The sequence below is a fragment of the Lygodium microphyllum genome, chromosome 11, assembly GCF_053477565.2.
Source record: "Lygodium microphyllum isolate KBCC chromosome 11, Lygodium_microphyllum_v1.1.10, whole genome shotgun sequence".
In the NCBI taxonomy this organism is placed as follows: domain Eukaryota; kingdom Viridiplantae; phylum Streptophyta; class Polypodiopsida; order Schizaeales; family Lygodiaceae; genus Lygodium; species Lygodium microphyllum.
This window is the reverse complement of record NC_141145.1, coordinates 151,051,596-151,064,086: the sequence shown is the minus strand read 5'-3', so window position 1 is coordinate 151,064,086 and position 12,491 is coordinate 151,051,596. Positions and strand designations below refer to the sequence as shown.

At 35.5% G+C, this 12,491-nt stretch overlaps 1 pseudogene; it reads left to right on the top strand.

Moving 5' to 3' along the window:
• The first annotated feature begins 6,761 nt into the window (after nucleotides 1-6,761).
• LOC148029525 (large ribosomal subunit protein uL30y pseudogene) lies at nucleotides 6,762-7,540 on the top strand (annotated as a pseudogene).
• The last annotated feature ends 4,951 nt before the right edge of the window (nucleotides 7,541-12,491 follow it).

The window sequence follows — 12,491 nt, the reverse complement described above, 5'->3', positions numbered from 1 at the left end:
ATTGCCTTCGGCGGATTATGGATTGCCTTCAGGCGGATTATGGATTAGCCTACGAGCTGGATTATATGATGTATTCCAAAGATAAATAAGATCAATTGTTGAAAAGAAACTTGTTTGACACTGTTTTTCTATGTCAAGTGCTAAGATTACGTGAAGGAATCGGTGATTAATTGGTTAATTAAGGAAGCTATTTTTGCGTGTCAAACTAAATGTGGTAGGTAATTAGACAACTAAAGCAACCCCGAGCAAAGTGCGGTGGATGTGGCCATGGGTCCGTCCTACAAATGGGTGGTCCCGGTTGGCCGGGAACTTTTCTCGAAGGAAATTAACAGCAAGGAACGTTGACCTAGAATCTAGGATACTAGCATCCGATTTATGTTGTTTTAGGGGAATGGAATGGGACTATGCCTCATGGGCAGAGAGGTCGAGCTTTGCATCCCTCTCGTTTCCCATTCTCCTTGAACCAAGTGCAACATGAACCCGCTTCGACCCTGACGTTTCTGCGTAAAGTAGTTCGCATGGGGTTCTCGACGCTAGCTGTCGTTCTAAGAATTTGACCATTAGGAAAACCCTGATTCAGGTCGGTCCTAAGTGGGAATGGCCGGAATGCTTCTGCTTCGTGGCAGACTCGGGAAGACTTAGATCGCAAACCCCGTGACATTCCGTGGGAGTGCCGGGTGGTGCTTTCTGGACTCTCTTCCCGATGGGCTACTAAGACGTGTCCTACGAGAGAATAGGTGGACACGTTATAGATTTGTGGTATACGTTGGAGGAAATTGTGCATCTAGAGATTGCCATATGATTGTTAGCTCCCAAGAAATATTTGATGTTGGATCAAAATCATGAAGAGATACTCTAGAGGTGAGCTTATATCCCAAGAGGAGAGTTTGAGAGAGAAGGAAAGGCAACCTTCGCCTGCTGCATTTCGTTGCCTTATGGGTCTAAAGGATGGAGACATTCTTACACTACAAGAGGAGATAAATGAAGGTTATATCTTTTTTCCTAGAAACAAATGGGATAAGGAAGATATGCAGATTGACATGGAAACAAGGGCTAAGCGAATCAAGCAAGATAGGTTCCTAAAGGAGGAATGAGTCACTCTTTTCAATGCCTCAGTTCTAGAAAGTAGCATTGTGATGAAGACTTGGGAAGATCTTGTTGATGACTATGATATCAATTATGAAGTCTACACAAAGATTTTAGGCATTTGCAATGATTGGGTATCAAAGAAGCTCACACATGGAGCTTATGCAGGGTCCCTACCAAATGGAGCAAATGATATTGTGAACTTCCTAATTGGAAAAAAGTAAAATCCTCTTCAATCCTCCACTACTTCGCCTTGGCATGTATATGTTATCGGATACAATCTAGAAACCTTTGATCTTATACATAATGTTTACATAGATCCAATTACCATTGGGGTTGTTGTTCTAGATGCAGCACATGGGGTAGAGGGAATGAAATGGGACTCTATAAAGTTTGGAAAGGTTGTATCCACTCTACTACAGATGACATGTAAACCTAAACAATTCATGTTGTTATTATTTCTTGATCGAAAGCAAATGAAAACTTTGGAAAATGCTCTTGAAAGCATTTCTTGCATGGTTCACATGCTAGTTGGTAGTGTTGACTTCCTACCAATGGATAGAATCTTTGCTTTTGGATCTATAAATTCTTTTGTGGCTTTGACATTAGTGACCATGGAGAAAAGCATCATCAATTTTGAGATATATATAAACAATGTCAACAAACCTTCCATTTTGGACTTTGAAGGCTTGGACAAGGAATGCAACGATGAAGATCCTGAAGAAGACCAGAGGATTGCAAAGGCTGTTTTGAGAAAGAAAATGAAAGTTATGGGAACTACAATTAAAGCATTCAATGATGCTCATGAGGTTGTATTTGATGTATATGCAAGTGGACTTGCATCTAAGGTGGCATTGGTAAATCACATGAAGACTATTGCAATGGTTTGCAACACTTAAGAGCAAAGAGAGGTTGAAGCACAATTGTGGAGGGTCCATGAGAGTGCCAAGCAAAATTCAAACTCCCAATAGGTTTCTCCTACTGAAGTTCAAGTTCTTGAAGTACCACTCGAGGGCTAATAGAATCAAGCCAAGATATAGCAAGTCTAATTATGAAAGAGAAATTAAAGGCTACTTCAGGTGTTTAAACTCTATTCCTTCTCCTTTCATCAAGGAAGACACATTGATGTAATTTTGATTTTTTTCTTGAAAAGTTACTTGCGATATTTTCATTCTTTGGTGACATTACTTAAAGAAACTATGTCTTTAGTTTTTTAATTTTTTACAAAATGCACCAAGGATGTTTGGTTTAAAAAATATATTTAAGCAATCTTTTGCTAAAATAGTATTAAAGAGCTCATTAAAGTTTATCATCCTTTATAAGGATAACTATTTAATTGTAATCTAGTGTGTAAGAATACTTATCATGATGAAAAGTTTGAGCTAGCAATGCAAAATTTACTTAAGTCTATTTTAGATCTTATTTCAATTAAGCTCTTATACTTGTTGTGTAATGATCTTGTCATATTAGTTTTGGTTAGATTTGTCCACATGGTCAAATCTCTTATCTCTTTATAACCTCTTTTACTACATCACTAGTGTATGTCTATACATGTACCTTAAGATAAGAGAGCCAAAAATATATTTCACTCCCCAAAAAAGATTCATTGCACCTCCCAAAGGAGTTTTACCTCACTAGCAAATATTGCAACAAAGATTTTACCTCCAATGTATCTTTTGAGATGTGTATATGGAATATTAAGGTAAAATCATTGTTACAATACATCAGTTTAAATATCTATGGGATATAACTAGTTCAAAAATAGAATGGTTAGTCCTTAAGAAGAAACTATGAAAACTTATCCAAATAGAGTATAACTTATCTCAATTAAATTGTCATGTGTCACTTATATGTGACAATTTTTGTCACATGGTATCATGTTTAAATTTTAGGACTAATAAACACCTTCTTTGTACATGCCATTTTGAAGGCCTTTTTAGAAACTAAGTATGTTTAATATTATAATGATAAGATAATTTTTGTGACTAATTACAAGAATCTATTATTACTATCACAAGTGTACTTATAATTAGCGATAAAAAGTAGGTATGAAAAATTTACTTTATTAGAATAGATTTTACCTCAAAGAAATAATCATATATATTTTTTCACCTCATGATATTACTCTTGGTTAGATTTGTCTGCATGGTCAAATGTCGCTTTTCTTAAGACATCATTTATTAAGTAGTACCTATGTATGTATTTGTCAATGTGAAGTTAAATTGCTTTAGTGTTCTATGCTAGTTTATAACTCAAACATTAAGTAGAATAATGAGGATATAAATGAATCTAATGTGCTTCTTTTTCTTCTTTGTAACTTCAACTAAGACATCTATGGTTGGATATCTAACAGATTCAACAATAGTAGAGCACGATGATGTGATTGATGTGTTCTTGATAAGAAATGCAACACAATTATGTGTAATACTTGATCTCAATGGTCTTCTTTTACAACAATGATTTGCTAAGTCTAAAAAGTTTCAAAGCTTTCAAATGGGAAAGCAATGGCTTGTTCTTCAACCGGGATGTATGGAGTTTCTTAAAGCCTTATTTGCAAGATTCCAAGTGGAAGTTTGGTCAACAACTTTACATAAGAATGTCATGGCAATTATTAAGTGCTTGGAGATCCATGCAAAAAGAAAGTATCCTTTCTTCATGATTTGGGGCCAAGAACAATGTCATAGACATCGACTCAAAATCATATATAGGCCAGATAAGATGGGAGTAGAAGCAATGTTCAAGCCTTTGAAGTATGTATGGGATCAATATGGAGATGTTTGTGAGGATACCAAGACTATTCTCATAGATGAAATTCCTTACAAAGGATGTCCAAATCCTATTGAGAATTGCATTTATTCAAAAACATTTGATATTGATCGTGGAGACTCTATCTTGATCAAAGAACTTCTACCATACTTGACTTTCTTAAGCAAATACCATGATGCACGTGAAGTTATCAAGTTTGATCGATATGGACAAGAGCTAGTCCAATATGGACATGAATTGTATGCACAATTCAAGGTTGTCATTGATGAATGGACTAGAGCAGAGAATGATGGTATTTCATCTTCGTCATCAGCACCGCACGAGACCATGATTGATAACGAGGGTATATATGTTCAACCTTCAATTACTTCTTGCTTCAAGAGGCCATCTATTATACAAACATCGTCAACAAATGCCTCACATCATACGTCTCTTACATTGAACAACTCACAATTATCCATGTTGAAGCAGACTCCTTTAGTCTCTACTTTGAAATATATGGAAGTAATGCAACTTGCTCATGAGTTAGGATATCACAAACATTTTATAAATGGTAGTGCATTTAAACGTTTTATACAAAATCTACAAAAGTTGTATTTTTCCAATATACATGATGTAACAAGGCAGTGACTCTATATGGACTAATTTTGATTTTCATAATAAATATATCCCTTACATTAAGGGCTTTTGCATGGCTATGAAATATATGCTTATTAGAAATTTAAAGTGTTTTATGTAGTTACCTTGGTGTTTCTAAACATCACGAATATCAATGAGAGAATCTACTTAAAGTTTTTTATTCTTTCAATAACATTAGTTAATTGTGTTGAAATTTCTTATAAAGTGGTTTAAGTCTTATTTTGTACTTTATGACCGTCTATTATACAAACATACTCTACAAATGCCTCACGTCATCCGTCTCTTACATTGAACAACTCACCATTATCCAAGTTAAAGCAGACTCCTTCAATCTCTACTTTGAAAGATATGGAAGTACTTTAACTTGCTCATGAGTTAGGATATCAGAAACATTTCATAAATGGTAGTGCAGCTAAATATTTTATACAAAATCTATAAAAGTTGTATTTCTCCAATATATATATGATGCAACAAGGCAGTGACTCTATATGGACTTTAAAGTGTTTTACGTACTTACCTTGGTGTTTTTAAACACCACCAATATCAATTAGAGAATCTACATAATGTTTTTTATTCTTTCAATAACATTAGTTTTAATTGTGTTGAAATTTCTTATAAAGTGGTTTAAGTCCAATTTTGTACTTTATGTCTTAGCTAACAAATAAGTCTTAATTAATAATAAAAGTTATGTCTATTTCTTTGGAAACACAAACCATTGGTCAAAGGTTAAATCTTTGGCCTTAGAAAAATCATAAACTTCTAGCTTGATATATAAATCTTCATTTTATGATACGAAAGTTCATTTAGCTAGTCAAAGTGTTAGCTAGTTGATTTTGGCCAAAGCCAATATCCATCTTGTCCATATATTGTCAAGATAGATAGAACTTTTGAATAAAAGACATTTATATATCATACATATACATACAAAAAATGCAAATAGGGTGAGCAATTATTTAAAATACTTGTGTCTATTGGTTTACACAAAAAAAGAACCATCACATCATAGGTTATCCAAACTTATTACTATATGGTATTATATCAAGTTATTAAACCATACCTAGTTTTAGTGGTGACTCTTTTAAGGTCCTAGTTCATGAAACTTATACATGTCACTTTAAATGATGCTACATCTGAAAGAAAAAACTCATATTATAATATATTCAAATCCATAACATTATAAATGTTGGCCATGATAACATATCTTCATATAATGTTTAAGGCTCCTGTATTCTAAATTCTCTATGCACTCCTTCAAACCTTTGTATTCTTACATTAAACTTGGAAATTTTCTAGGTATATCCTAGCTAAGCCTCCTTGATGTTTCCACCACCATACAACATCACATTTTGTTAGTATACTAGAAAAGATAGAGGTGAAATCCAAATCTCCTAATAGCCACATAGCTTACACTTCATCATTTAAGCTCTCAAGATGTGTGATCTCATATTTGTAACATACAAAGTGCCCTTTAAAGGCAAACATAAACATAGTGCTCTCTTTCATTCACCAAAGTAAGACATTCATTAAAAGTGGGACTTGGAAATTTCCCAAAATCTCTAATATGATGTTGGCTCCAAAATACAAGGAAATACTCAAGTAGATCTCCAATACTAGCTCTTGGATGGTGATGTCCAATGAAGAGAGATTATTAAATCCTTTGAAGCTTATTATAGAAGTAAAGAATGTTGTCTAGGATGCTATTTGGTTGCACAGTAGGGTTTGCAAGATGGATTCCAAGATGGGCATGACTATTACCTTCTATGCTTGCTACATAGAGCTTGTAATGGTGGAGAAGATTAAGCATAGGGAAAGCTTCAATAACAAAATTGTGAGCAAGAGAACTATCATTCAACATATCTACTATCATGTCTCAATAACATAAAATGTTTTGATTCTAGCAGTCCACATTGCCTCCAAGTTGCCCCCCCCCCTAAAAAAAAAGTTATGGCAAAACTTCAAGAAAGTAAAAATTAGGAGCAAAAAATAGCCCAAATGTAAATTTTTGATATTTTAGAAAATTTTGGCTAATATTTGATTTAAAAATTTCTTTAAAATTTCCCAAAAATTCATTTATTCTTCCTCTCCTATCAAAGAGTCTTCGCCTCAATTGCTCCACCAAATCTCTATTCCACTAGCCATATTTTCCTCCTAGGTTGCACCCTCTATCTATTTCATCTATGGAAATCACCCAAGTGAGCTTCCAAGGGTTGAGAGAGAGAGAGAGAGAGAGAGAGAGAGAGAGAGAGAGAGAGAGAGAGAGAGAGAGAGAGATGTACTTGCTGCCATTAGAAGAGTTAGGGGAGTCTTCTTCACAAATTAAGGATCTCCACCACCATGAGCTCGAAGGAAGCTACTACCCCCTAGTAACTGTGCCCAAGTCTATTTTGAAAAAGGGAAAATGTGATGAACAATGTTTGTTAGCAAGGAAAAAGTAGGCTCAAGAGGCTAAGCCAAAGAGTAAAACAAGCAAGAAGATTATATTTAAGAGTATAGAATAGTATATCAAAGAGTATAGGTAGCATGAGGAGGATCTTATTGGACTGAAATGTGAAAATAAGCTATAAGGGTGGTGTGGCTTTTATGTTGACCTTAAGGCTAAGTTGTTGTTCACCATCCCCATAAGGAGTATCAATGACATGCACCTTAAGACCAGGAATATTGTGAAGCTATTGTGGCTAAGAGCGAATTTCAATGGTGTGTTATTAAAAGTCAATAAAGCAACCATGAACATGCTCCAAAAGGTGGAACCTTATATACCCAAAAGAGCATTATAGAGTTGATTCACAAGAGAAGGTTTGGCAAGGTGGATAAACAAAGAGTTGTTTTGACATTTCTATCATTGAACATGTCCTTGGGAAATATGGCATTATTTGTATTGATGATCTCTTACATAAGATCTCCACATTTGGTCCCCACTTTAAAGAAGCAACAAATTTTTGTGCCCTTTCAAGCTGAGTGCACCACTTAGGGGTTTGAAGAAGTATTACAATCATTACTTTGAAGGAGGCAGTTTAGGAATAGAGAAGACTATGTCAATGCCCTTATTTGAAAGATGATCAATATCTAACAAGAGAATTCTATGTTCTTCTTACTATTAAAGACATTTGAAATTACTGCATAATTTTAGTGGGCTGCATTTGTGTTATCACCAAGGCTGGTCTTTAAAGAGCTTTTTGTAATGTTGAGAGAGAGAGAGAGAGAGAGAGAGAGAGAGAGAGAGAGAGAGAGAGAGAGAGAGAGAGAGAGAGAGAGAGAGAGAGAGAGAGAGAGAGAGAGAGAGAGAGAGAGAGAGAGAGAGAGAGAGAGAGTATGATGATATAGCTTGCATTCTTATTAACATGAAAGATTTATTTCATCTCATAGTTTTTGAAATTGATGCTAGCAGCAATTGGGCCATGACCCTTTTATGATGCTAGTTTCAAGAGGAGCCCCATGCTACGACTTCCATCTATGTTTGCAACCTCTCTTCAGGCACCAACCAGATCTTGCTTGCATAGCATTTTCATTGGATTGATCAAGGTATTTTCCATGCTTTTTCCTAGTCTTGGCATGAATCTTTCCTCTTGTACATGAATTATTTCTCTTGAGAGCTTTTCCATAGTCTTTTAATGAAATAGTTTAGAAAAAGGCAAGATCTTACATATTTTTATTTAGTTGGACAACCTAATGCATATTTGGTATCTTATGCCTATATATTTAGGCTTTCTCCTCCTCTGTTAGTTGATTGTTTGCATACCTCCATAGTAGGTAGTAATGGAGAGAGGGAGTTAGTACACGTGCCCACATAGCCGGTGATGCACATTGTTTTTGTAGTGTCTCATGTCTTGGTCTTTGGAAATTCCATTTCTTGAGCATCTCTTTCATCTTGAGTTCTTTGTGATGTAAAGAAAAACCCTAAAGCAAAAAAACAAATAAAAGCTTATGAAAAAGCATAAACTCAACATGAAACACAATCAGGGTTAGGGTAACTAAGAGACAATGAATTAGTGCATTTTGTGTTACTGCTCATCAAGATGTCATGCAAATATTCGCTAGTATTTTCATTTTGTAGTATAAATCTTAGAATTTCAAGATTGTCAAGGCTATGAGTCTCCTGTTTGGTATTATTTAGGGAAATTGGAACCCAAAGTGTTTTCTAATAGATTGTAAGAAACTAGTTGTTATTGGTTGTTGGACTTTATGGTTTGGAGCAAAGCCTCATTACTAGAGCAACACATTTTGTAGCTATTTGGCCTCATATGTTTGGATATTGTGCATGCATATGTCTCAGGAGGTTGCATCACTCATTATGGCTTAGGATAAATTCCTCACAAAGAGTTTTGGTTGGAATTAAACGGGAGGTATGGTTAGCAATGCTAGTGGCGACCAGCAAGTCTCTAATATTCTCTTACAAAAAAGAGGAAGGAATTTCTTTGTGGTATTACTAGATTGTGATTTTTCTTGTCTATGTAATAAAGGTTGTTAATTAGGTTTGAAAGAGGGAAATGAGGTATTTGTGTAGTTACATGCATGGCCATGTTTTTTTTGGGGGATAATATTATACGGATATGCATGTGCATAAAAGACATTAAGAAATATGTTATTACACCATGTTGGGAGATCCCAATGGGATAAATATCCATTATAGTCCATGGAGAACTACAAAGATGAAATAATATGATTACAACATGCACCTCATTGTAGTGGCCAACATTTTATAGGAAAAAGTAGAAACATTCACTGAAAAGTAAGGGTACATAAAAGTTTTCTTGTTGGATATGAGAAAAGTGCCACTACTTGCATTGCTATACACACTGATCAGTCATCAGAGGTTAGGTTGCATTCCTTAGATACATCAAAGGTGAAGTAGTCATCAAAGGTGAAGTTGCATTTTTTAGATGCTCCATGTGTCAAGGAATACCCTTTCTAGATCCTCTACACCTATGTACTTGTATGGAGGAGGCCCAATTGGCCCACCTCATCACCCTCTCATACTCCCTTTTTGGCACTAGAGAGTCATGAGGCATGATTCCATCACCAGCACTAGAAAGCAATGGAAGGAGGGGCAACCATGCCCTTTGCCTTCTTGGTAGAAGATGAGCCCTTTTGGGCCTTGGCTAAGGGATCGGAAGTGAAGTCGAAGGATGATGATGACTCATTAGATGATTTTGTACCTTGCTCCTTCTTTCCTTCTTATTTTTCAATGCCATGAGCTCTTTGCAATTCTTACATTAGTGGCCCTTCTTCCCATAGTGATAGCACTAGGCCTTTGTCTTCTTCTTGTGAAGCATCATAAAGGACATATGAGTGAAGCTTATTGGCATCAATGATGTTTGGGCCTGTAAAACATTGGCCATTCCATCAAATCCATAGGGAGATTATATAGTATGGTCCTTGCAAGATTAGCCTCTAGAAGCGAATTCTATGTACCAAAATCAATCTTGCACTTGTGTAACACAAATCAAGAATGATTGAATAATATCTTTAGGATGGAACTTCATCTTTGGAGCTGACTATGGAGTATCACAACTCGCATGGTCAATGGAGCCTTGTATAACATTTGTAGCTTCTCCCACACATTTGAAGCTATCTTGCAAGAGGCTATTAGTGGACATGTTAGTTCATGTGTGAGTCTATGCATGTTCTAGTGGGCTAGGCATAGTAGAGTATTTTAGGTATTTTCTTAGTGCCTCATTTATGAGGTTTTGATCATTTTGTGTTGATCGACCCAATTATTAATGAATGAAAAAGTGAATGTATACTAAATATATAATTCTCATGCAAGAAATAAACCATGCAAGGAATGAATAATAAACCTCAAACTATCTTGTCTCGAGGATCAAGGTAGAGATAATGAGCTAGAGAATGTGTCATACTCCTGATAGATCCTGAAATGCTGCAAGGCAGTCTCAAAGATGTCGGTGGACAATAGTAAACACAACAAATGATGATGTTGGATTTGTGTCTGATAGGTAGAGGAGAGAGAAAGATAGCAAACATAGCCACCACTAATGATATTGTGGTAGGTTGGCGGTAGCAAAATGCAAGTTTGATGATGTGGTAAGCTGATGGCAACAAAAACGTAGATGTGATGATGTGGCAGTCTATATAGTAGCAACAAATCATAAACATGGTAGTTTAGCAGGTGCCACCTATAGAAAATGTAGCTAATTAGTAGACACAATAGAAATTGGTGTAGATTAAGTGATGACAACTAGAAATAAGTACCGAATGGATGGAGACAATGTCAAGTAGCCTTAGCTGAGATGTCCTATGTGAGAATAGTGTGTGGATAGTGAAGCTAGATCACCTAAAACTTGCAAAAATGAGATTGGGATTGAATGGAGGGTAGCATGCCTATTTATAGAAAATTTCAAGTCCTCAACAATATAGAACCTCTCTCCATTTTATCTCTTTGAAACTGCTATCTGTTTTAGGGATTTTACATTTAATAAGAATTTTTGGGGTTGTTTAAGAGGCTAGTCAGCATGCAAGGCATATTTTAGCTTAGCATGTCCTTTTCTTTGCAATGTTTCTCTTTTCTCTTTACTCTTGTGTTACACGGTCAATTACATCAGTTTCCTATAGCTCCATTGCTATATCCATTTGTGATAGAGGTAACCCCTAGAAGGGCCTCTTTAGAAATGCATTGAAGAAGAGTAGAATATGCATGAGCATCATGATAATTCCATGTAAGGACAACTTCCTCATAGTTGTTGTGGTCCCAATCGTTTGGAAGAGGAGTTGGAGCCTAGGGCCACACAAGAGCTCTTGAAACCATGTACCATAATCACTTTTTGCATAAACCATGCTTTCACATTAGCACTCTAGGCTAGGTAATGGAGGACCATGAAGTTTACCATTGGTTGAGAAATAGGGAGGTTCCATTTGGAGAGGCTAGGATAAGAAGATAAAGCAAAGAAGAGAAATAGAGAGAGGGTACAATGAGAATACAAAAGACATTATAGTATGGAGAGTTCACACATTGTGTATAAACAACTAATCACAAAAGCGACCTACTTAAACATGAAAATCTGATCAAACATAGCTACTAATAAAACCTACAAAGATAGTCAACAGCCTGTAGGAAAGATAAAAACTAAAAACCTAGATGCTAGAAGGAAAACATAGTCAACAACATCATTAAATGCAAGCGGATAGTAATAAAATAATGAAAAAAATGAAAATGTAGGTTGCTAATCAAAATGTAGATAGTAGATGATTAGAAATAGGCCATTTTGCACCAAAAATAGGTTGCATGGACATTAGCAATTAGGAAAGATTAGCAACAACAATTGGTAGACTTGCACCATTACAAAACAACACTCAAGGACTAACATGGACGTTTGATACCATGTTAGAAGTGGGTATAGCAATGGAAGCATAAGAAATTGCTGCAATAGATGCACAATACATGAAAAGAGTTAGAAAGAAGGCACTACAAAGATAGAACTCAAAAGAATGCTTGGGAATGGAATCCATTTACCAAGACATGAGATGGTCGAACACACAACAGTGAGTCATGGTATCATGTGGCTACAAGTTCATTGATGGGAAACATAGGAAAAATCGTTTACTCCGATATTTAATCTATATGTGTACATGATATTATTTGCCCAAATTTTATGAGGTTATAAATCTAATGAATGAAAGTCGTATGAGTCCTACATGAGGATTTTAATTGACCACATTTGGAATATTATTTGTCTAGATTTCACTAAGTGATATGCAATATCGACACATGTCTAGGAGACTTTTGATAGGTGTCTTACATGCTAGAGAAAAAAAAAAGACTTCATTATGTTTGAACCCTATGACATGACAAGAAAATATGTAAGTGTTTAAAAGGGACACTTTACAAAAGATTAAGGTATACTTTTATGCTTTTGAGTGGGGAAAGAAAATATGGGAGATGAGGAGAAGACCAACATGATTTTTAGCGTGAACAAGTGCCAAGAGCAGGGCTCATGAGTTGCTACAAATCTAAAGAAACAAATAAAAGAGAAGGCAAGAAGAATCAT